This window comes from Lepidochelys kempii, chromosome 5 (genome assembly GCF_965140265.1).
Source record: "Lepidochelys kempii isolate rLepKem1 chromosome 5, rLepKem1.hap2, whole genome shotgun sequence".
Taxonomy (NCBI): domain Eukaryota; kingdom Metazoa; phylum Chordata; order Testudines; family Cheloniidae; genus Lepidochelys; species Lepidochelys kempii.
Window position 1 is genome coordinate 108357134 of NC_133260.1, and position 25640 is coordinate 108382773.

At 40.4% G+C, this 25640-nt stretch overlaps 1 protein-coding gene across 3 annotated transcripts in view; it reads left to right on the top strand.

Annotated features, from left to right (window-relative positions):
* The first annotated feature begins 10068 nt into the window (after window positions 1-10068).
* The window catches only part of TYRP1 (tyrosinase related protein 1), a 35072-nt gene continuing 19500 nt past the window's right edge, over window positions 10069-25640 (top strand). For 2 of the 3 annotated variants that reach the window (XM_073346256.1, XM_073346258.1), the window contains exons 1-2: window positions 10571-10680; window positions 10860-10930. The gene's annotated coding sequence lies outside the window, so the exon portion shown is untranslated. Of the gene's footprint in view, window positions 10100-10570; window positions 10681-10859; window positions 10931-25640 lie in introns of those variants that run through there. The other variant, XM_073346257.1, reaches the window with a different exon arrangement.

A 25640-nucleotide genomic window follows, 5' to 3' on the forward strand; every position in this document is an offset into this window, starting at 1 on the left:
GTAATTTGCATTTACACAGAGGCTTACTAGCTTGCTTCTGGATCCAAAGCTGTTAGCAGCTCAGACACTGTCTTAAAAGGGAAACATTTTACTTCCACCAGAGTTCTGATTACTTTCCACTTTCATCTCCTGCTCCAAAACACAGCGATCTGAAAAAGAAAGCACAACCTATTGTGGCTCCTTTTGGAGCCCTATTAGGATTTTAATTAAGTACCATGTTTTATTTGCATTTCTTTTACTCCTTCTCCAATATACACTGCACACGTCCTGGGAAAATGCACATTCCTTCCGTATAGTTTAACCTCCATAAAATCATATTAGCCAAATTAATTTTACACAAGGTATAACTGCCTCCCCCATGCCCACAGAGTTTTCATGCACACCCACTAAAGCAACAATCTGATCCCCCAGAGCCATCCCAAGGCTCAGTGCTCCCATCACATATTATCTACTTGGGTGACTTAATGTCACATAGGCAGAACACATTTTCTGTTTTAGATAAAACCAGGTAGTCACAGAGGTAAAGAAACATTTAAAATATCTTGTACCTTATCAAGATCAAATTACATTTTGATGCAAGTTCTCCAGTTTTGCTGATAGTCTCTAACTGGTCATCATCTCAAGATAGGTAGAAACTTAATTAAGTTCCTTGTGTCATTATAGCTATCGCACTTTCTGGTATCAAAAGTGGGTTCTTAACGGCTGAGAAAGGAGAAGAGTTAATAACAAGCCCTCTGGTCACAGGTTTTTCAGATGGCCTCTTCAGAGTGCCACCATGAATCTCCATTCTTTTACACGAGATCCAAATGGTTCTTCAACTTTTAACACCTTAATGTAGCCAACAGACACAAGTGAAAATGACTTCTTGTAAACATAAAGCCAAATCCTCAAGCAATGACATCAAAATGACCATGAAGGAATAAGATTATGCTTCATAAATGAAAACAAAAAGATATGTCTGACTTTTCTAATAGAACATCTGATGCACAAAGCATGCTTTATAGGCTGATTACTAAACGATTTTTTCTTGAGATGCCCATACATGCATCTTTTCTAAGATAACATATCAGTGCTATCATGAGACAAAAAGTAGCTATAGAAACCGTGAAAGGTCATAGCAGGAAACAGTTGTTCTGTCATCAGCATCGTGGTTAATGAGAAATTGGCTTTTAATATGCCACAAGTAACTGAGCTTCAGTTTTTTAAAAAATATTGACTTTTAACAATGAACATTTGACAGACGCTAGACACATGGTTTAATTCATCCTTCCAATACTCTTAAATACCATGTTCCTGTACAAGGGGTAAACCTGAAGAGAAGAAAAATATTATTTTAAACAATGTTTATTACAAAGAATATAAGGAATGTTTAAGATTTTGTAAAACGATATATTAATAAATTATATTTAATTCATCATTTTATTCACTGTGTGAGACTACTGTATAATTCACCTTCAAAGCACACCACATACAGTAAAAACAGCCTTGTACCAACCAGAATGCTCCATAAACCAGCATTTCTAATCTTCATAGAAAGTCCGGTTTAAAAGTGCAGTTGGCATGGGGCTGGCAGGCTCCCTACCTGGCTCCACGTGGCTCCCCAGAAGTGGTGACAGGTCCCTGCTGCTCCTAGATGGAGGAACAGCCAGAAGGGGTTTGGAGTGCAGGAGAGAGTGTGGGGTGCAGGCTCTGGGAGGGAGTTTGGGTGTGGGAGGGGGCTTAGGGCAGGGAGTTGGGGTGCCGGGTGGTGCTCACTTAGGGTAGCTCCCTGCAAGCGGCAACCTATCCCTGCTGCTCCTAGGCAGAGGTGCGGCTAGGCAGCTCTGTACGCTGCCTCCGCCTGCAGGTGCCTCCTCCACAGTTCCCATTGGCCGGGAATCATGGCCAATGGGAGCTGCGGAGCTAGCACCTGGGGCAGGGCAGGTACAGTCACTGGTGAAACTTGAACCCTACTTACAGGGTACTCAATCTGACCAGCTGGCTAAAGTAGCAACATGGCAAGAGGCAAAAGGGCAAAGACTCAAACCCTTGTACCAGGGAGGTCACACTGGTCAAGGTAGCAAAGGTCTCAGTATGTGCCCTAAACAGAGAGGCACTGGACATGCACATTAATTACAGATTTGTCATGCTGATTAGACTGCCAACAGAGACCTGAGCCCTCATCACAGGTCAGATGGCTCAGGGTTCCAAAGAGCTCAATATCCCCCATAAGTTGTGGGAAGGTGACTTGCACCCTAATTACAGGGTAGTCACTCTTGCTAGACAGCTACAAGAGCATAATGTCAAGAGGCCAAAAGGGCCGACCTGAATTCTCATTACAGGGCGGTCACGCTGCTCAAGGTATCAAAGAGCTCAGTCTTCCTCACATGTGAGGAGTAAGCGACATGCACCCTCATTACAGGGTAGTCACTCTCTTTAGTCAGCTGCAAGGCAGAGACCTTACCCTGAATTACAGGGAGGCCACACAGCTCAAGGTATCAAAGGCCTCAATCTATCCCATACAAAAGAGAGAGGCTTGTGACATGAATCCTCATTACAGGGTTGTCACGCTGACTAAGTTGCCAACAGGGCATAATGCCAAAAGGGCAAGAGGGCAGAGACCTTACCCTGAATTACAGGAAAGTCACGCTGCTCAGGGTTCCAAAGAGCTCAATATCCCACATAAGCTGCATGACAGTGACATGCACCATAATTACAGGGTAGTCACTCTCACTGGCCAGTAGAAGGAGCATAATGCCCAGAGGCTAAAAGAGCACAACCTTAACCCTCGTTACAGGGAGATCACACTGCTTAATATATTAAAAGTTTCAATATTCCCACAGAGTACAGCTACATGACTGAAGCCCTAATTATAGGTGCTCACTCTGTCCAGAGTCCCATTCCTTCTCCTCCATCTTCAGTGACTTGTTTTTCTCTGATGTGCTCCCCATTTCTTAGATGCTTCCTTCTTCTTGTCCATTTGTTTTGGAAGTTCCTGGAGCAGAGAGAGAGAGTGTGTATGTGAGTTAAGGGAGCCTTAAGACATAACTGAGCTGAGTTCATGTCTCCAACACAAACTGAGAATAAACCAGAGAACCAGCATTGTATCTCCTGGGTTTTCAGCAAACCTGGAACTCTCACTCCAAGACAGTTCTCACCCCTCTACCTTACCCATAGCTACCCCCTACCTCAGCGCACCCCACCTCTGCCAAAGTCCCCCAACCCGAGCCCCACCTCAGCCAGATCCCCATCTCTCTTCCACTCTCCCAGCCTAAGCACTTCCCGCCTCAGCCATAGCCCAGTCTCTCTCTCACCCCCTGACTCAGCACTTCCTGCCTCAGCATGACCTGGACCTCTATCTCATTCTCCATCTCAGCCACCTTCCCTCACCCGCTGCCTCATCCCTTCCCAACTGTCTGAGCTGGCTCTCTGTCATCCCCTGCTTCTGTGCTTCCCCCGTCAGCCTGAACCCCCATCTCTCACCCCCTTATCTCAGCACTTCCCCCCCTCAGCCTGAACCCCCATCTCCTACCCGCACACCTCATCACTTCCCACCTCAGCCTGAACCCTCGTCTTCCACCACCTGCCTCTGTGCTTCCTGCCTCAACCTGAGCCAGTCACAGCCTAAGCCCGCTAAATCTCTTACCCCAAACCTCAGCCCCCTTCTCTCACCCTCCAGCTCATCGTTTCCCTCCTCAGTCTGAGCCCGTAACTCTCCCCATGCCTTCACGCTTACCTCAGCAGTCTTAGTCCTCTTCTCTCTCACACCCCTACCTCTGCACTTCCCACCTCCACCTGGGCCAGGTATTCTTTTCACACACCCCACCTCAGCCCCTTTGTCTCAACCCCACCTCAGCGCTTCCAGCCTCAGCCTGAGCCTCCCGGTCTCTCCGCCGTCACCTCGCCACAATCCCTCCAAGCTCTTTTACATTCCCCTTCTCAGCTTGTGTCCCCCCCATCTCTCACCCCCAACTTCAATGCTTCCTGACTCAGCCTGAACCTCTTGTACCTCACCCCCTGCCTCAGTGCTTCCCGCTTCAGCCTGAGCCAGGTATCTCTGTCACTGCCCACCTTACCCCCATCTCTCAGCTGTCCTTCAGAGCTTCCTGCCTCAGCCTTAGCGTTCCATCTCTCACCCCTATCACAGTGTTTCCCACCTCAGCCTGAACCCCTGTCTCTCACCCCGTGCCTCAACGCTTCCTGCCTTAGCCTGAACCAAGTATTTCTCTCATCCCCCACCTCAGCTGCCATCTCTCATCCCCTGCCTCAGAGCTTCCCACCCTCAGCTACTGCCACCTGCCTTTGAGACCCACCCCCAGCTCATTCATGTTCCTGCTTCTTTCTAAGCCCTGCCCTTGGCTCGTGCCTTTTCCATGTCCCCCTCTAAGCCACTCCCCTGGCTCGTGCCTGGTCCATGCCTCCCTCTAAGCCCTGCCCCGACTTATGCCTGTTCAGTGTATCCCTCTAATTAAGAGAGACAAGGCCATTGAAGAGAAACTAAATGAATTAAGGAACACAAGACCATTGCAGAAAAGCTAATTGAATTCTTTGCAGTGATAATCACTGCAGAGGATGGGAGGGAGATTCCTACCCCTGAGCCACTTTTTTTAAAGGCAACAAGTCTTAGGAACTGTCCCAGACTGAGATGTCCATAAAGAAGATTTTGGAACAAATTGATAAATTAAGAACTAATAAGTGCCACAACCAGAAGATATTCACCCAAAAGTTCTGAAGGAACTCAAATATAAAATTACAAAACTGCTAACTGTGTTATGTGACCTATTGATTAAATCAGCTTCTATACCAAATAACTGATGGTTAGCTAACATGACACCAATTTTTAAAAAATTGAGTTGAATTAAATGGCCAGTTATTGCACATTGGACAATCCACTTTGAAAGTGGATTAAGTTAATTTTGGAGTGAGTTAATGCAGAATAAGTGGTGTGGATGCATCTATATTTTGCAATGACTTGACAGTAATCCAACCGCTATCCCATGCTACATTGCATCACACCAAGACTGACCTATTTGTCTACCCATGTGTCCTCTAGTGTTCTGAGGTCATCTTGACTGGATGTGTCCTCCTCATTTTAAGCTGGCCTGCAGCCAGGATCTCTCCCATTTACTATTGGGAATATCTGAAGTTGCATATATCAGCATTATATCACTGTTATAGCAGTCATGCCTTGTGCATCTGAATGGAACCATGTAGAAGTCACAGACTTCTCACCACCTGGGGAGAAAAGATGTTGCAGGCATGCTTTAACATCAGCCACTGTGATAAGTAAATACACACATTTCTGAGCAAATGACTGAGGGGGTCACTCCAGGTACGCTGCTCAGTGCCACAGCAAAGGCAAGGAAACTTGCCCTTTGTAGAAAAGCAAAGGGTGCAAATAAAACCTCTGGCAGCATTCCAATTATCTGTCCCTATTTCAAGAAGTTGGACAGGATTCTTCCTCATAGGTCAACACCAAACCCTGTTTGATTGTGAATGCCCATATACCATCTGGGCCTGTTTTTTGTTGTTGTTGTTGTTGTTGTTTTTCTTTTTCATGTATCAGTTTGCTCCAGAATCTCTTCTTTTGACCCCTCACTCCCTGACAGTACCTCATCTTGGTTACAAGAAAAGAGTAGGAATCTCCTCAGTATCAGCAATGTCCTCTTCCTTAATTGCACCATTTTACACACACACACACACACACACACACACACACACAGGTACTATCCTCTTCTTCTGGAACAAACTATGTTGTTCATTTTGCTGGTAAATTAATTTAGTTTTAATTATTTAGGACGAGATAATACATCATAGAATACATGTTCTAAAATTAGTGTAGTCTTGGTAATATAGAAAACCTCACTACAGCACTCTTACTGTTATTTTTTTCTTTTGAGAACTGTGGAGAGACTGCAGGTCTTTAGGTATGAAATGAAAAGTGAACAAATTAGTGAACTGTGAATAAATCACTTTATTCTGTGATGGAAGTTTATCTACATAACATTAGTAAGATAACCCTATTTAAAAAGCACAGACTTTGTGTGGGAGTGTGTTTGAGAGCTTCATTTTTACCAAAGGCTGTCAAAAATCCATCACATATTCAGGTTAGTGAATAAGTCAAAATCATTATTTCCAGTTGCCAGCAGTCTGGTGATTTTTCCACACATGGTTAATAAAAATGTAACTTATTTCAATTATTATTACAGTTATACCTATCCCCTGCCCTGGACGCATTATACAATTTAAAACAAATGTTTTTCATATCAACTAAACCTCAAATAAAAAAAAGACTCCTAAAAAGTTATTCCCTATCCCCTGATACAGTTTGCTGACAAGTTATCCTAAGACGCTGAGTCATGGGATTTTTCTGGTAGACAAAGAAATTAGTTGACCATAATTTTGCTTCTGCATATGCCAGACATGGAGCCCATACTCTAGAGATATTATCAGCTGTAGGCTATCTTTGGTTTTTATTTTTTAAATTTTTTCCAAGCTCAGAAAACAGGATGTTCAAAAGTTTAAGCTGATGACTTTCATGTCATATGACCCAAACACAATATTGCTTTCATCCACTTATAGCTCATGATTTACTTTCACATAGTATATTGTATTGCTGTACATCACTTGATGGTTAACCAACAAAATCAGATGTTCAGTAGTCATGAGAGACCTTCTATTGTGCTTTATGCTCTACTAGTATCCAATTGTTAAAATTTCCTATGTCTTTTCCTTTCCCCCCATAATTAATTTGGGAGACTTGTTAAATTTTTTTCCCTGTTCCATTGGAAATATTTTAGCCATGAATAAGGCTTCCTAAAGTGGAAAAATATTTTTTTGTAAAAAGACAGAAACCTATGTATCCTTAGTGCTACAGACATTCATCAGTACATTTTTCGTTCAGCACACAGGAATTATTTGGATAAATTTCATTGTTTTAATTAAGATTTTTTCACATGCAGTACAGTATATAGAAAACAAATAATAAATCATTGCACTTTTGGGGCCTGATTTTCAGAGTTGCTGTGCCCCTCTGTCTAGAGTTGCTCAGAAACTTTTAGGGAAATTTGTTTTCATTGTAACATGCTGTTTCACCAAAGTTGAAATGTTTTGCAGAAATATATCTGTTTCAACAAAGTTTTTGACAAGGAAGGTTTCTTGGATCCAGGTGCTCTCTGGTAACTTCTATGCCCGGAGAGAGAGATCCAAATCAAAAGCCCGACCTTCTTGGTCTGAAAACTGATGTTTTGACATATTTCCATTTTTCATGTCAAAGTTTTTTTTCATTCCATTGAGGAAAAAAGCAAAATTTGAAATATTCAAAGGCATTTTAAAATAGAATTGATTTCTCATTGTAAGCCATATTTTCTTTTCCAGATCACAAATCATTCTCATAGCTTTTCTCATAATTTTTTTCCAATTTTTTAAATATCCTTTTTGAAATGTGGACACCAGAACTGGACATAGTAGTCCATTTATGGTCTCACCAATATCATATACAGAGACATGACCTCTCTACTCCATCTTGATATTCCTCTGTTATTATATTCAAATATCATGTTAGCCCTTCTTACCACAGTATAACACTCGGTGCTCTTGTTGAATTGGTTTTCTTCAATGACCCAGAAGTCCTCTTCAGACTGACAGCTTTACAGAATACAGATCCCCTGTCCTGTAAGTGTGACCTACATTCTTTATTCCTAGATGTTGACTCTACATTTGGCTATATTAAAATATACATTGTCCAATTGCTCCCAGATTACCAAATGAACCAGTTTGCTCTGTATCAGTGACCTACCCTTTTTGTTGATTATCACTTCACCAATCTTTGTGCCATCTTTGTTATCAGAAATGATTTTTTTTTCAGATCATTTTTGAACATGTTGGATAGCATTGGGCCTAAACTAATCCTGCAGAACTCCATGAAAAGTACACTTACTAATTGATAATTCCCCATACTGCCTGCATGTTGAGATCTATCCTATATCAGATCCATACACCTATGACTTTTGGAAAAATTTGAAATCTAGATTTGAACTTTGTAGCTGTCCCCTATCTCTACATTGTATTGAACCAAAACTCCAGAGCAAAATACCTCACTCTTTTGGTATAGATCAAATCCAAAGTCTGAGACTCAAGATAACCTTTAGGTTTGGGTAGAGAGAGCGAGTGAACAGCACATAACAAATTCTATTCGGGGAGGGAGAACACTGTTGCAAGACTTCTTTCCTGAGTTTATTGTTATTATTATTTTAACAGCAATGATTAACCCTTATGATCATATCAGAAGTGCATGATATGGATTTTTCTTTTCTCCTAAGAGCTCAGTGATTTATTTTAATGAAATGCATAGTGCTGATTGCCATATATGAGATATAAATAGTGAAACTAGATTTTTGAAATATATATCACAGAAATCTGAGACTAAGGACCAGATTATTGGTCCCTTTTCCAGTCACTCAAGCAGCATAAACCAGCTGTGAAGACACTTTGAAATGGAAGTGAAGGATCCTCCTAGTATAGGAGACATGTTGGGTGGGGAAAAGGGTGTGTTGGGGCAGCAGGGTGTGGGGCTTCAGTGCACAGTTCCTCCCCTAATCGCTACCCAATGAAGTAGTCATATGGGACTCCTGTAGCCAGTGCAATTTTTGATATATATATAAATATATAACATCATATTTTCATTTGAAAAGAAGCACTTCTTAAACATTCCTTGTACGATGAAAGCACAATCTATCTTTTCTATTCAGCGGATATAGTACCTGACATTTTTTCCACTTAAGTTGTGGTAAATGTAGGTTAAAAAAATCTGATGGCTTCTACCATTTAACTTTCACTTCTCCCGTCCCTGTCTATCTGGTTGGAAAAGGTCTGGGAACTTAGCTTTCATATGATGAAGCCCATTTTGTTTTTATTATTTATATTGCAGTATAAATTTCCTCAGTGTAGAAATGGCAGAAGATTGCTGCAGGCTGTCCTCTGATGACCCCTCCACCAACCCCTGGTTAAGGAGTGTGATGGGGTGGAGCTGCAGTAGGTAGTAGCTCTTAGAGGTGCAGTATGGCCTGTCATATGTAAGTAGGGCTAGCAGGAACATTTTCTGTCAAAACTGTTTTTCAACAGAAAATAAAGTTTTTGAGTAATTTTTTTTTCCCAGAAAATATCTGCCTTCCACAAAAAACTTTGATATTTTGATGTTCACATGCTCAGTTTATTGATTATTTGTTCTTTGGCTGAAAACTGATTTATTGACCAAAACTGATCTATTTATTTTTTACCAAAAACTGAAACATTTCTATTTGAAAATGTCTCATGGAAATTGTAGTAAGGTGCCTCATGTCCCCATTCTCTTTATAGGTAAGTTCCTCTATGATCTCCTATGATGCATCATGGCCATTGACTCCCATGATGCATTTCAGTTTCTCAGTAATAGGGGAAGCCATGGTGCATCATGGGAGCTGTAGTACAACTAGGAAGACCAGTCCCAGAAAGCAAAATGGAGGTGAGACACACAAACTATAAATAGCACCTTGCACGAAAGTTTTTCAATTTCTTGTTTAAATTTTCCATGTGAAAAATAATAAAAACTTCAACTAGCTCTACCATATATTTAATGTATTTTATTAATTATTATTATTATATTATTACAAATAAAGCAAAAACCAGTTTACAGCTGCTGCTCAACATAGACATAATAGCTTTTCTGGTTTCTCTAAGATATCTTAAGAATTGAATAGAGATATGAAGTGGGTAATGTACTGGAGGAGATAGTCTAACAGATGTCCTCAGGGAGGGAGGTCAGTACATGTATAAGGGTAATACATGTGTAAGGGTATGTCTTAATTGCAACTGAGAATGTGCTTCTCAGGACAGGAAGACAAACAGATGCTATTTCTGCTCAAGCTAGCAAGCTAGAAATAGCCGTGTAGTTGTGGCAGCTTGGGCTACCTGTCTGATATGTACTAAGGTGGCTAGCCCAAGCCACTTCCCATGCTGCTATGGCTACACTGCTATTTTTACTGTGCTAGCTTGAGCAGAGCTAGCGCATCTGTCTACCTGTGATGGGAAGTGCACTTCCAGCTATCGTGGAGATGTACCAGAAGAGGCCCCGTGGAAGCAGGTGAAATGATGTTTGTGTGAGAAGCAAGTGTAAATACAATGCATCTTCAATAACCGTTCCTCCCATTAGAGCTAATTAAGTCCTCATTTACTACTGATCCACCATCAGTGAACAGACTGTTAATCATATATGTCCAAATCCTGACGGCTTTATTCAATTTCTTGCTTGGGGTAAAAACTTCCCTTAAGTCAATGTGGATAAGGCACTGTACTCTGTAAGGACTGCAGTATATGGCTATTACATTACCAAAGTTTTGAACTGAAAGTGAAAATCTTTTCTTCCTGTTTGGTCTTTCGTGTTTACATTTTACTTTGCTTTTTAATTAGAGACCTGTTTCATTAAAAAAAATTGTTTGTACAGCAGTGAAGCCAAAATAAATATGTTGTTTGGCATCTCAGTGAGAATGTGACTGACCTACATTATTCTGTGCCAGAAAATTGCCTAGAGGGACATAAATGGCTCACAAGCACAGGACATGAAGACATGCCGAAATTATAAAATGGCTTCTGAGAACAATAAAAGGATGAAACTCTCTCTAAACAAGTTCAGACAATGAGGAGCCAGGGGGTGATTCTACACTGGTAGGTAATATGGACATTTTAGAAATTGTTTGTAAAAATGTCATACAAAACACACATCATCATCAGATGGTCTGCATTGAATTACACATGCTACACATTAAGTTAGAGATACAGAGTTGAGCTCAAAATATGCTGGGAAATGAAAAATAAAAATTTAATTGTTTTTACATTTTTTTCAGGTCACTGGAAGAAATGGGGGTCCTCACTCAGGAAAACATCCCTAGTCAGGAAGGACAGTTAAGTCTGTGAGGTAATATTTTCTAAAGTGCCTAAGGGACAGATTTTTTAAAAAAATGGTTTCAGTGGGAGTTAGGCACCTAAATATCTTCCACAAATTTAATCCTAAGTGATTTAGAAGCATAAATCCCATTTTTAAGAGTGACATCACTGCTTAGGTGCCTAAATCACATTGAAATTCAGTTGTCAACAAATTGCCTATTTCTAAATGCCATGAAATTCTCATGCTAAAGTCCTTCCCAGTACAGTACATCTGTGTATAAATGAAGTATAAGACTCCTGGGACCAGACTCTTAGCTAGTGTAAAACTGCATAACTTCATTGAATTAAATGGAGTTATACTGTTTTACCTCATCTGAGGATCAGAAATTAAAAGTATTTTTTCTTCTTGTATTCTTAACAAGAAATCCATCTTTTTGCTTCTGGGAGGGATTATGTGCTTAAGTAGTATGATCAATGTTTCCTATTGAACTCATGGTCTTGATGTACAGAAAATCCTCTGTAGTAAGATCATGGTATTGATGCTAATCCACCACATTGGCCCAATTTTTGCTTCTGCAGAATAATATATATATATTCAATGGCAGCTCTTTGAAAACCAAACATTTTTAATTGATCAGTATTGCCTCTTTGTATAATGTTGCATTAAAAATTGTACACTGGAACTACCAAGTAAAATCTTTTTTTTCTTGTTTCTGTGAAGAATGAGTATATTTATAAACTGATTGTAACAGTCACATGTTTGACATCTTATAAACAGAATATTTATTTCCAGACCACATTGTAAACACAGACCAGAGAAGCACCATTCCAAATGAGATCCAGATCTGAGTCTTTCCAGTTTGGGAGTATTTGCATCCATTAGTTTGGTTCAGACTTATCTCTTTTTTTTAAAATAAAGGCTACTTTCTAGCCTTTCTATGCAATACATATTTATTAGACCATTACCTTCAGCATCTCTGAAAACCAGACCATCAGTGTCCTTTAGGGAAAACAAAATAGCACACTTTATAGATTGAAATGCCAATTAAAGCAGTCTCAAATAATAAGCAGCCTGTAAGCTTAATGTAGCAACAGGGAGTTTGATGGCTCAGAATCAATGTTTTCAGTTCCCCAGTTATTATATTAGTAGCTGCTGCTTAGTTGAATAAACTCACTTATGAAAATAATGTGAGATCTTATCATAAGAAATGCAATAATGTTTTGATTTCAAGCCGCTTTGTCATCAAAATAAATTTGTGGCTTTATTGCATTTATTTTCAGTGACAAAAGAATACTTCACATTTTTCCTATTTTCTGTACTGTATGTAAACTCCTCCATGAGGTAAACTCATGACTGGTGTCACAGCCTGCTCTTAGTTATTTTAATACCTACAGGAATTCTGATCTCCTAATCTACCCATCACATGACTAGAAAGAATTCAAACATCTGATTTTTACAGTGAGTACATCTCACTTGCTGCCAGTGATCACTACATAAAAGCAAGTGATGGTAGTATTCATACAGAGGGCCAGGAGTGCAGGGTGGGGAAACAGCAGTTTGAATTCTAAAGCCGTCTTAAATATTTAAGAAAAAAGAGCCCTGAAATACTTACAGAAAAAAAACAAAGTTCCCTTTGTTTTTTCCAAATCAAGCTAAAGTGCTACATATTCTTAAGGCTGTAAAGAAAAAAAGATAAGCATTTACTAGTTATTTTAGATTATCAAATTATATTATTACTATTTTATAGTACGCTAATTTAATTAATATAGATTTTGTACAGTGTATTTAGAGAATAAACAAACATTATCCTGGTTTGATGGTTGAGAAAGCCAAGTCTAATTGATTCCCTGAAATTAAAAAAATGAAGTTCTCTCTCTTCTTTTGGATGGAAACAATTGAAGCATCCAGAGCCTGACTGTAATAGGCAATATAATAGTCAGGCTCCACACCGTTTCCCCCACTATTCCCTGCTCCTTATCTACAGGGAATGGGTATATTGCAATTGTGTGCTTGCTTCTGCCGAACGTCTACTCCAAGGATGATTGTAGATTAATTGGGTATATTGATTTTGATTTGATAGTCAGATGTTTTTTCCATACATTGAACCAGATCTTTGGGTCTAGCTAAGCTACACTTGGCACAGAATGTTATGGACAGGAGAGGGAAGGAAAAGTGGTGTTGTGTCATCTTTCTGACTCCTAGCTGAGCGCCAATTTGGCCTCCAGCACAAATTAGTGTAGCCTCAAGGCTCTCTAAATTGCACCAGCAGTGATATCCCCTCAGTGGCCATTTCACCAGTAAAGGAGTGCAGCAGTATAGCCCACTCTGCCCAGGCATAGTCCCAGCATTTACTTTAAATGTCCGCAGTAGATTTCGATGAGGCTAACCTTCCTGAAATTAAAAATCTCTTAGTCGTTATGTAGCATTTACTGCATCTCAATCAACATTCCTAGAATCTATTATCTATATCAAACTTCCTCCAACCAGCTGTTTTTGTCTCTTACTTCTCCAGTTTCCAGCTTTCAAGTCATGTGTTTGTGACTAAGAACAGAAACAGATCTAGAATTTCCTTTACTTCCCCATATATAAACATCATTCCTGTAGCTACGTGTTGAGAGTGAAGCACAATCCAGTATTTTTTCATACAAAGATAATATGAGATTAATCATGGTTGGAGCAAGAATTGCCTTTATCAATTATTTTTCAGGATAAAGAAGATATTGGGCCAGATTCACCAGTGTGCTCCAGTGGCACAATGCAACAATAAATCAAGTTTAAACAGCCAGTTACATAAGGTTTATGGAGGCCTTACATTGCTAGAGCAGTGCAAAGGACCCAGAGCACACTGATGAATCTGGCCCACTAATTTTGCAAAGTCCTTTAAAATAAACCTTCATGGATTAGGGGATATGGATTACTATAACAAGCTGTTGGCTTTCAAAAAGTACTTATCACCCACACCACAGCCATTCCAGGAATGAATATTTCTGCTTTTTTGCTTTGGGTACCAGTGGCCCAAAATAATACATCTGAAAGTGAGAACACACTTTACCCAATTGATTACACATGCCAGGCAAATGTTTTGCCTGGAAAGATATGCTTTATATTAAGTGATGGGTGATCCTTAAAAGGTGTAGAGATTTTGTTCAGATAAACCCTGAAAAGGTGAGATCCTTATCCAAACAGCTGAACTTTCTTTTTCCCTTCCGTGCCTTCTATACTTCTCCCCTCTTCCTCCCAGCTCAGCCAGACTTTTTTCTTTCCCCAGTCCCATCCTTCCTTTCCTGACCCCTAATTTAACTATTCTGTCCCCCAAGAATGCCAGGAGGCATCCCCACCCTCTCTCCAATCCATTCTTTAGACCACTTCCCCTACCCTCAGTAAGTATTGCTGAGATTCCATCAGATTGTTTTAAATTCTGAAAGGTTCATTGGGTTATAGATGGGCACTCTGTTCAGATCTTGAATACTGTGGGATTTCTAGGATGATGTACACAGCAATATGTTTTGAAACATATCTAATACCAGGGTAGAACTGGAATTTGATAGATCCTGACACCAACAGCTGTCTCAGCAGGGACTTCCATAACTGCTGATACTGTAAGATGGATTTCAGTAAAGATACTGCAGAAATAAAGGTACTAAAGTGGGAGAAAAGGAGCAGTTACAAATAAAATAAGAACTGACCCAAATATTTATCAAAATCTTAAAATGAACCTAATATGAACCTCTTTGATATTCAAAGAAATGTATTAACTTTTGGGTGTTATTTTCATTTTCACGCACATCTGCATTTTCTGGATTTGGCCATGAATGAAATTTGAAGTAACAAAATGTAGTGTTGCAAATCAGGCCATTCTCTGATATTCTAGACCCAATAAGAACAAGAACTCTCCTAAACATAAGCTTTGAGATGAGATTTCTAGCTCAGTTTCAGATAAGTTTTGATAAAAAAGTTATGATAGCACATTTCAGTTGCTAAAGTAAACTAGCTGCTTTATAGATCTTACAAAGACACAAAGACACAAGTTCCCTGCCAAGTTTAGAGTAAAAAGCCCTGATACTCCAACTGACTCGATGCAGGTAATCCCTGAACCTAGGCAGAACAATATCTGTGTAGAGCCCCGTTGACTTCAGTAGGGCTTTGCAAGGATGCAGAAGTCTATCCACATGGAATATTTTACAGGATTGGGGCCTTACATTGTATGTGGAAGAAATTTAACTATAAGGTAAATTATATTAAATACTGTAAAGCATGCATTTAAATACAGTGGTGATTTCCCAGCCTAGGAGCACCAGTACATCACTATTTATTTATTTTGCACATGGCAGTTTGCAAACATATTTTGCAGACAAGAGGTCTGATTCTGATCTCACACTAGTAAATCAGGAATAACTTCACTGGGATTATACCAGTGTAAACCTGGTGTTGGTGAAATCAGAATAAGGGTATCTTTACACTGGCAGAGTTAGAGCACTGGCAGTTACAGCACCCCTCAGAGAGCGCTGAAGGGAAACCGCTGTTGTGTGTTCACCCTGTCAGCTGCCTGTGCAATAGTGTGTTCACACTTGCAGCACTTGCAGCGGTATTCGGAACGGTGCACTCTGGGCCTCTGGGCCGCAATCCCTCAGAGAATCTCTTCTTCTTCTGCCACTAAGAGTTGTAGGAAGGCGGAGGGGGTCGCGGGACATCCTGGGTCCTGTCCCAATGCCCCGTGATGCATTGCTTTGCATCCCAGCAATCCTGTGCTTCCATCTGCATTTGGCACCATCTCTCAATGGTTTGTGTACTGCACGTCCCGCCTCTTCAGTTTGCAGGAATGGATCCCGAACTGTTGATCAGCATGCTGCTCTCTCTGACCAACACATCATGAGAGACAGTAGAATTATTCCTTAAACTATTTTATTAATAATAATAAAAAAACCCTAAATAATAATAATAATAAACTAAATTATTCCTTAAAAGGCAAGAGGAGTGCAACACTGATCTCATCACGCTTAGTAGCTATGACACGAGATTGCTTCTGGCATTGATGGAGGTGCTGACTACAGTGGAATGCCACTTGGGGGCTCAGGAAACAAGCACTGAGTGATGGGATCACATTGTCATGCACATCTGGGATGACGAGCAGTGGCTGCAGAACTTTTGGATGAGGAAAGCCGAGCGCAGTGGGTACTGGCAGTCCGCAGGGCTGCACTGTGATGAGGCAGGAGTGGAATGCAACGGGTACAGACTGGTGCCAGGAGGTTGATAAGCGTGTGTTGGCGGTGTCTTGGGGGGGGGCACAAGGGAAAGAGTTTTGTCACAGTGGCTGCAGGGGAGGGGGAGTGCGGAGCTGCTCAGTTTGCAATGCTAGTAGTGCCTGGTCCACTTGGTGCTCCATAACGTTTAAGAGTCGCTCCATGGCTTCATTCTGGCGCATCGCATTCTCCTTCTGGTCATCTCTTCTTGATGTCCCGCCACTCCTTCAATTCCTGTTTTTCGGCCGTGGAGCGCACCATCACCTCACGCAGAAAGTCCTTCTTAGTTCTTCGTGGCCATTTTCTAATTCTGTGCAGCCATTCAGCTGGCGATAACAAAGAGGGAGGCTGGGCTCCCAAGGTCATCTCTGTGAAGCCAAAACGCAACATTTTATGGAAGGAATATTGTTTGCAACACACAGACCACTGATTCAGTGATTTAAAACACAGCCACTATTCCCATACCTGTCACTAACTGGCTGACCCCAGGCAAGCCCACATGAGCCACAAGACCCCAAAATGGTGAGTAGCCACAGGGGCAGGGGAAATCAGTGTTCCCGGACTCTGTTGTACACTGGGCACATGACTCCTGGGGAGAGTCAGCACTATAGCAGGGACCTGATGGTCATTCCTGTCCCCACATTTTCCACAGGCTGTGTTCATCATGGAAGATATCTCGCTGCTGAGGGTGATCAGGGAATCAAGGGAGGGTCTTCTCCAAGACTGCGTCTTCCACCCAGGCCTTTATGCGGCTCACCAGTGTGCAGCAATGGTCCCCACTCCCCAGTGATGGCAGAGTGGCACAGGAAAGTTACCCTTAATGGGGCAAGAAACAAAGTAGCTCTGCCAAAGAACCTGTGACAGCAAATTGACCAGTAACTCCATGAGAGTTTCCTGGAGATCTCAGGCAGATTCCTGCGAAGTGAGGGAGTTAATCAACGCCCTGTTCTGCTGCTGAGACTAGGCATGTGGTGGTACGTGCATCATACAGACACAAGCCTGTTTTCTGCAACACTCCTGCCCCCAACAACTTGCTTCAGCGATTCCCAAAATCAAAGCAACTTACCAGGGGCTTCCTCTCCTGTTTGCACTTCACCGAGATCCGACAGCTGTGACTGGCTAGCCTCCGCTGGGGTAGAAAAGAGATCCTGGCTGTATGCATCTCTGACCTCCAAGTCATCCTCTGCCTCTGGGTCCCCCTCCCCATCCTCATCCAAGATTTCCTCCTCCTGGCTCTGTCCACTTTCGACTGGCATGAGAGCCACGAAGTATCCACAGTGGCCTTTGCAGTGGAGGTGGGGTCACCACCAAGTATTGTGTCTAGCTCTTTGTAGAGCTGACAGCTCGTGGGCGCAGCACCAGCACAGCGGTTTGCCTCCTGCACCTTGTGGTAGGTGTTCTGCAGCTCCTTCACTTTGGCCCTGCACTGCAGTGTGTCCCAGTCATGGCCCCTTTCTGTCATGCATCATGAAATCTGACCATAGGTATCATTATTCCTATGGCTGGAGCACAGCTGGGACTGGACAGCCTCCTCTCTCCAAATGCTGATGAGGTCGAGCAGCTCGGCATTGCTCCAAGCAGGGGATTGCCTGGTGCATGGAGCATGCATGACACCTGAAAAGATGCACTGAGACCACTCACGCTTCACCAAGCAAACAGGAAGGTGGACTTTCAAAATTCCAAGGGAATTTACGGGATCAGGATGGCGGTGGTCACCTGAGGGCAGGGCAATAGAGTTCAAACCAATGACCAGAGAGGCATTGTGGGTGGGACACCTCCCAGAGGCCAATTGCAGCGCTGTAATTGGCCAGGGTGTCTACACTGGCACCGCGACGCTGTACCCCTGGTGCAGAAAGCTGTACGACTCTCATCGGGGTGGTTTTTTTACAGTGCTGCAACTGTACAGTTTCTGCACACTAAGTGGCTTGGCAGTGTGTGAACCTCGGGAGTTACAATGCAGAAAGCTGCTTTACTGCGCAGAAACTTGTCCTTGTAGACAAGGCCTAAGTCTTAATGTCCCTGCCTGAGGAGTTAGAAATGGTGAAAAGACAACCTTAAAATTTTTTTGTAAATGATATAATAAATCCATTGAAATTGTCTCATTTTTGCTTCTGCCTTACTTTAATGCTATGCAATGAAGTCAATGCGTGTTTTGTTTGCATTAGAATTAGGAGATAAGGCCCAAAGGGTCACCACTTTTCAATTGGATCCTTTTTAATGGTTAATATGTTGCATATGACTCAGAACAAAACTAAGAATTGTCCAAAGGAATTTGCTTCTGGGTTGACTTACATAAATGTTTTTTAATAGTCAAATAATGGACAACAGCGTCTATTCAATGAGGCTAGAACAGGAGTCAGGAGATCTGGTTCCTATTCTTTCCTCTGGTACTGACCAGCTATGTGAACTTGAACAAGTCAATTAATTTTCTGTGTCTCTCTCTTCCTCTGTAATATGTGTGATTCCCCCTCAAGCCACTTCCAGGAAGAAGAAGAAGAAAAAAAAAAAGGCAAGAAAGCAGTAAAAACCTGAAGACATAGATGCTCTTAGCAATATGCATAGAAGGTTGACAGATTTAGGGTATGTCTATGCTTGAGCTGGAGGTATAATTTCCAGTTTGGATAGACATGCATGCACTATCTTGGTTCGAGCTAATGTGCTAAAAATAGCAATTTAGCTGCAGTGGCCTGTGTGGCAAGACAAGCTAGCCCATCATGCTGCTATGGCTACTCTATTTTTAGTGTGCTAGCTCAATCAAAGCTAGTGCATGTGTATCTACCTGATCTGGAAATTACATGTACAGCTTGGGTGTAGATGTACCCTGTGTCTCTTTCAGACTAAGTATAGAAACAAGTTCTAGTGTTGGGACTGGTAAAGGACAGCCCCCATATGTTTTACCTCTCTAAGCTACTTGCTGAGATCCTACATGATGTTTTGGTTGTACAGTTTCTAGCTGTGTTTCTTTAGAAGATCAGATGTGGCTATTATGTGCCCATGTAAAACATTGTGCCCAGAGCCTTGCAGAGGTCCTTCTGCTAATCCAATCCATAGTGCTGTTTTAGCAAACAGTTTAGGTTAATGAAACAATTTTTGCTCTTTTATCACTTTTGGAATAAAAAAACTAGACCAGATGCTCAGCTGTTGCACATGAGCTGAGGACTAACCCCCTAGGCCTTAAATGCTGTTCACCTCACTTGCAGCAGAACTGCATTGGCTTCATTGTATTTAGGGAATTCTATAGTCATAGAAGTTAAGGAGAACTTTCTCCTGTGTGAATATCAGCCAAAAGACAACTGATATTGCTGTCATTTTTGTGCTTAAGTAAGGCTTTTCTTTCTCTAAGTACTGTATTTTGCCATGACAGACATTAATTGGAAGGATATGCAAGATCAGGGTTTTTATTTTGCTCTTTAAAAGAAACTGACTGGGTGAAAAATTTGAAAGCTTGGATAAATGATTTATTTACAGCTTGTTTTACCTGTCTGTCCTTCTCAATGAGAACTTTCATTTTTTGTTTCTGTGACACCCTGAAAAAGTGGCAAGATTACACGGACATTTTGGTAAAATGAGTTATTTATGTTTCCTTTTAAAGAAACAAGTTAAACAACATCTAACTGCACTACACTTTCCATGTCAATAATTCCTATACAGGATAAGACTTGATAGCAGAACAAACAAGGAAACAAACACATATCTAGTTTTCTGTTATCTCATTCTTTCAAATCCACAATGGGTGAAATTCACCTCTGTACAAAGCGTGAGCAGAAGGTCAATGAACCCTTAAGCCCTCACTCTATTAAATATTCTTTTAATAGTACAGTTTGTTCATAGTATATTATAGTCAATGGGTAAGAATATCTTGGTCATTGACCATATTTTCTTTAATTTGGTGTGTAGTTCTCTCTAGTCATGCACATGAGGAAATACCATTTACTTATTCTCTTATAGATGCTGATATCTTTAGGACAGTAAGACATGATCCATTTTCTTTGTACCTTTAAGGTGATTCAAATTTATTACTATTGTTAATATTTTGGAACATAAAGGATAATTTTTAATTTTGATTGGGGACCAACTATTTTGTGTTGCATGTGAACATTTTCTCTTCTCTGTTTGCCATCACTACTTCACCAGTACATATTTCCTAGGTTGTTGCATGAAGACTGATTATACATTTGAATTTCAGCATGTATATTTTCCTGTGGAGGATGGCTGATCTCAGCACAATCCTGAAAGAAAACCAATATATTACATGTTCAAAATCAATTGGCAATCCCATGGCAGACAGCAAAGGCGTTTACTTAAGCAAAGTGTATATAATGAGGAAAAATAAACTTTAAAATGAAATAAGAAATGCATCCAAGTTCACTGACTTTTTTCAAGAAGTAATGAAAAGTTCCAAGGAACTTCAAAATTAAAGAGAATCAAAAACACTTAGTTCTGAAAATTTTGTTAACTACTATTAATTAAATAACATTTAAATGAATTAAATAAAAGTAGCTTCTCATGGCTTATCCTGCTCCTATCAAAGTAAATTATAAAACCCACAGTGAACTGAATGGTAGGAGAATTATATATATATATATATATATATATATATATATATTGTTTTTAAAGATGGCCAAATAGTAAAAACACATAGCCAGCAACTGGAAAATTCAGTAAGTGGAAAAACTGAAATATATATGCTTACTTTGTTTGATTTAATACCTTTAGTTTTAAATATGACACTAGGATATTATTATTAGTTTTATAAGGGAAACAGACTTTTTTTGTTTGTAGATTTGTTAGAATATTACTAATATATGAGTTGAAGATATGGATACACACCAGATATCATTTGGAAGGTAATTTCTCTAGGTATGCTCCAGGGTTTTAAACATGGTATCTAACCTCTATGTGATGACAGACTGGTGAAATTTTCAGAGTTGCTGAGCACAACAATTCCCCCTGACTTCAATTAGAGTTTGAAACACTGTACCTTTATAAGAATGAATAGCTTAATAGCAACACCTCAAAACAAATTGGGAAAGCTGATTTCAGTAGTGCAGGATCAAACCCAAAAGGCACTAATACACACACAAACCTATATAAAAAGTCTGGCCTTTTGATATATGCCTCGTTGTGGGTGGAGTGCAAAGAAATTTGCTGAAAGTAGGATCCCTAGGACACTGTAGGTTAGAGTATGGCACGTTGTGCTCTGTGATGCATCTTCTAATAGGAGTTTCCTGTATTCCCTGTTGTTCCACCCCACATGTGCAGGGTCCCTTGTGTCCATGTGAATTGCTGCTTTCAGACCAATGAGCATGTGGTGAGTTAGCCAAGCCCTTCCTCTCAGCACTCCAGAAAGTGTGAGAAGTGTATGCTGCCCTGCTGTCTTTGCCGTGTCCTGGAGAAGTGCCGTTCACCTTCTCTCCCCTGCCGTACATGCACACAACAAAGAGCCAGATTTACTATAAGTGTGTCTAGTTGGTCTATGGCAGTTTTGGCTTCCTTTGTCATGTGCTGCAAATGAAGTCACATTCCAAATGCTCTGTCATAAATATAAAGGGAAGGGTAAACACCTTTAAAATCACTCCTGGCCAGAGGAAAAATCCTTTCACCTGTAAAGGGTTAAGAAGCTAGGATAACATCTCTGGCACCTGACCAAAATGACCAATGAGGAGACAAGATACTTTCAAAAGCTGGGGGGAGGGAGAAAAACAAAGGGTCTGTCTCTGTCTGTGTGATGCTTTTGCCAGGGACAGAACAGGAATGGAGTCTTAGAACTTAGTAAGTAACCTAGCTAGATATGCATTAGATTATGATTTCTTTAAATGGCTGAGAAATTAAGTTGTGCTGAATAGAATGGATATTCCTGTCTGTGTGTCTTTTTGTAACTTAAGGTTTTGCCTAGAAGTATTCTCTATGTTTTGAATCTAATTACCCTGTAAGGTATTACCATCCTGATTTTACAGAGGTGATTCTTTTTACTTCTATTAAAATTCTTCTTGTAGGACCTGAATGCTTTTTTCATTGTTCTTAAGATCCAAGGGTTTGGGTCTGTGGTCGCCTATGCAAAATGGTGAGGATTTTTACCGAACCTTCCCCAGGAAGTGTGGTGCAAGGGTTGGGAGGATTTTCGGGGGGAAAAACGTTTCCAAACAACGCTTTCCTAATACAAATAAACCCAGATAAACATTTGGTGGTGGCAGTGGAAGTCCAAGGGCAAAGGGTAAAATAGTTTGTACCTTGGGGAAGTTTTAACCTAAGCTGGTAAAAGTAAGCTTATGAGGTTTTCATGCAGGTCCCCACATCTGTACCCTAGAGTTCAGAGTGGGGAAGGAACCTTGACATGCTCAAATAAATTTGTTAGTCTCTAAGGTACCACAAGTACTCCATTTCTTTTTGCGGATACAGACTAACATGGCTGCTACTCTGAAACATTCCATCAACGGTCACTTACAATTGAAATTTTTGACTCCATGCACATTGTCTGAAACTTTCTGTCAGTTCATAAGAAAAGTCACCTTTTTATGTTGTGGAAGCTCTCGCCAATGTTTGTGCTTATGTAAGTTAAGCATTAGTGTAAAACACTGCTCTCTCACAGTGTGCAAATAGCATCCAGAGGCAATGGTGACATCTGTTATTTTGGAGCCATTTCAAACTTCTAGACAAGAGCCACTTAATTTTAATTTACACCTATTTGCTACATTCTTCTAGGTCTCACTCAGGCCTCAGTAAACAACCATTTGTCACCCATATTGCATCATTCTGAAGATCCAGCTCTATCTCAAGGCACTAACACAGCACCTGGTGAAAGTAATAAAGACTGCAATCATTTAAACAAGTTTATCTGCCAAGAAGGTGAACTCTTTAACCAAAGTTCCTGCACTTAATTTTGCAGAAGTTGTCCTGGGAACAATGTTTTCTCTAGATCATACTAAACCTCATAACATACAGTTTGAATGGTCTGATAATAATAATTCTTCAGAAACATGAGAAACTTCAGGTAATTATTTACTGACAAGACATCATCAATATTATACAAATTTAAATACAAGAGACCAAAACTCCCAATGCTTTCAATGGAAGCAGTATCAGACACTTAGTATAAAGATTAACTGAAAAATTGCTTGTTTTGTACTGTTATATTTGCATCCTTTGCAGTTGACTTCTGTTAGTTCAGTGCTGTAAACAAAATAAAATCAGATTATTAATTAGCTATAGTTTAAAAACTGAAGTCCATTTAATTTAGTACCTCTTCTACTGGAGTATACAAAAGTAAGACATTTTTATCTTTTTCTTAGTTTTTTATTATTTGAGGAGGCATTTCTGCTCCCACTGAAGTTAACAGGAGTTTTGTCATTGCCTTCAGTGTAGGCAGAAAGCAGGCCCTTTATGAGGTAACAGTTTAAAATCAGTTTGATGGGAAAAAGCCAACAATCAATGCTGCTGTATGTGTGGAAGGAGATTTCATTTAATACAGAAGTGACTGACCAGTGCTAGTTTAAATTTACACTAGGCCAGATTCAGATCCTCTTATTCATGTTTAATAGTACCATATCTATGTTGTCCCACTGAAGCCTTATGGAGCCAGCAGCTACTAAGTGAGAATACCAACAAAAGAAGAGGGGTAAACATGGCGCTGTGTGAACCTCTCCAAGCAATATAAAAACCTTAAAAAAAAAAGATTCAAACTAGAAATTGAGAAAAAGAATTGTGGACAGAAGAACCTTTTTGTTCTTATACTTGGGATTGGTATTTCTGATTCTGTATGGTATCCCTGAGAGTTGGAGTTCTTTATTTAGCCTTCCCCCCCAGAATAAAAGGGAAAAAACAATGATGATGTATAATAATACATAATAAAGAATAAAGTTGGAAATTATTGAAATTTCTGGAAAAGAAGCTATTTTTATATATTACTTTTTTCAGCAGAATAAATGAACCTATTGTTTAAATCAGAACAACTCAAAAGATTAAGCTAGATTTTAATAACCCAGATCTTCATAAGGTGTAAAGCACCATAGCTCCAGTGGGACCATTAACTCCATCTCTTATTGAAGTCAATGGATCTTTGCCAATTTGCATTATCTGAGACTGGCCCCCTCACTTTAAAGTGAAAGCAAATTAGATATTTTATGACAGGTTTCAGAGTAGCAGCCGTGTTAGTCTGTATCCGCAAAAAGAAAAGGAGGACTTGTGGCATCTTAGAGACTCAAACATTTATTTGAGCATAAGCTTTCTTGAGCTACAGCTCACTTCATCGGATGTATTCAGTAGAAAATACAGTGGGGAGATTTATATACACAGAGAACAGGTAACAATGGGTCACACTGTATCTCTTTGGTCACTCGATTACAGCCTAAAAGTGGCAATTCTTCAACAAAAAAACTTCAAAAACAGACTCCAACGAGAGACTGCTGAATTGGAATTAATTTGCAAACTGGATACAATTAACTTAGGCTTGAATAAAGACTGCGAGTGGATGTGTCATTACACAAAGTAAAACTATTTCCCCATGTTTATTCCCCCCCACCCCCTGCTGTTCCTCAGACATTCTTGTCAACTGCTGGAAATGGCCCACCTTGATTATCACTACAAAAGGTTTCCCTGCCCCCTCCCACCCCCCCACCCTCCGCTCTCCTGCTGGTAGTAGCTCACCTTACCTGATCACTCTCCAAGTGGGCTCTTTCCCTGTTCTTTGTTTAACACGCTTGGTGGTGCCAGCATAAGGTCCAAGGACAAAAGGTAAAAGTTTGTACCTTGGGGAAGTTTTAACCTAAGTTGGTAAGAATAAGCTTAGGGAGCCTTTCATGCAGGTCCCCACATCTGTACCTTAGAGTTCAGAGTGGGGAAGGAACCAATAAATTTGTTAGTCTCTAAGGTGCCACAAGTACTCCTTTTCTCCTTATAGTGTATATGGTAACACCCATTGTTTCATGTTCTCTGTGTATATAAATCTCCCCACTGTATTTTCCACTGAATGCATCTGATGAAGTGAGCTGTAGCTCACAAAAGCTTATGCTCAAATAAATTTGTTAGTCTCTAAGGTGCCACAAGTCCTCCTTTTATTTTTGTAAATATTTTATGGCTCACAATAGTGGAAAGGGTGCAGCTGCACCCACCAATTTAGTAGGAAGTAGGTTTGCCAAGAGCATGGGGTTTGGATGTGTGCACTATGGAGAAATGAGACTTTTATAGCCCAGTTGTGAGTACACAGCTTTGTGTTTGGGGTATTTAACATTGATAAGGTCTGAAACACCATGTGTCAACACCATTATGTGTGCTGAACTGAGTAACTGGTTTCTGACAGTGACTTCTCCATGTGTTATATTTTCAAAGCGAGGAACAGGGTTTTAGTTCTGTAACTCTTATTAAAGTCAGTGTTTTTATTTCTATGCCATTTCATCACTTGTTATAACTACTTGGAGTGTTTCTACATTCACAGAGTCTGCTAATGAGACTCCAGTGTTTACACCAGCTGTCCATGTTTCAAAAGCAATCTCTGCAGTTGTCTT